The sequence below is a fragment of the Cystoisospora suis genome (assembly GCF_002600585.1).
Source record: "Cystoisospora suis strain Wien I chromosome Unknown contig_488, whole genome shotgun sequence".
In the NCBI taxonomy this organism is placed as follows: Eukaryota; Apicomplexa; class Conoidasida; order Eucoccidiorida; family Sarcocystidae; genus Cystoisospora; species Cystoisospora suis.
Genome location: NW_027153289.1, coordinates 10099 through 10422, shown reverse-complemented (window position 1 = coordinate 10422; position 324 = coordinate 10099). Strand labels below are relative to the sequence as shown.

The following is a 324-nucleotide window of genomic DNA, read 5'->3' as shown; positions in this document are numbered from 1 at the left end:
CCAATGGAAAACAGCGTTCAAATGCAGGTATGGAACCTTTCAGTTTCGAGTTATGCCCTTCGGCTTAGCCGGGGCGCCTTCTACCTTTCAACGACTTATGCAAAACGTGTTCATAAATGAATTAGACGAATTCGTGGTGGTATATTTAGATGATGTATTGGTATACTCCGAAACGAAGGCGGAACATCTGTGTCATCTACGAACTGTCCTACAACGAATTAAAGATCAACAATTATACGTGGGACTCAACAAATGTGAATTTGTAACTCAAAGAGTGAAATATCTTGGATATATTATTCAGCAAGGGAAGATATCCCCGGACCC

General features: G+C 41.0%; 1 protein-coding gene across 1 annotated transcript in view; it reads left to right on the top strand.

Moving 5' to 3' along the window:
• CSUI_001231 (retrotransposon ty3-gypsy subclass) overlaps positions 1-324 on the top strand; it is a gene marked incomplete at both ends in the record, with an annotated part of 2904 nt that overhangs the window by 446 nt on the left and 2134 nt on the right. The gene's annotated exons all lie outside the window — the stretch shown is intronic.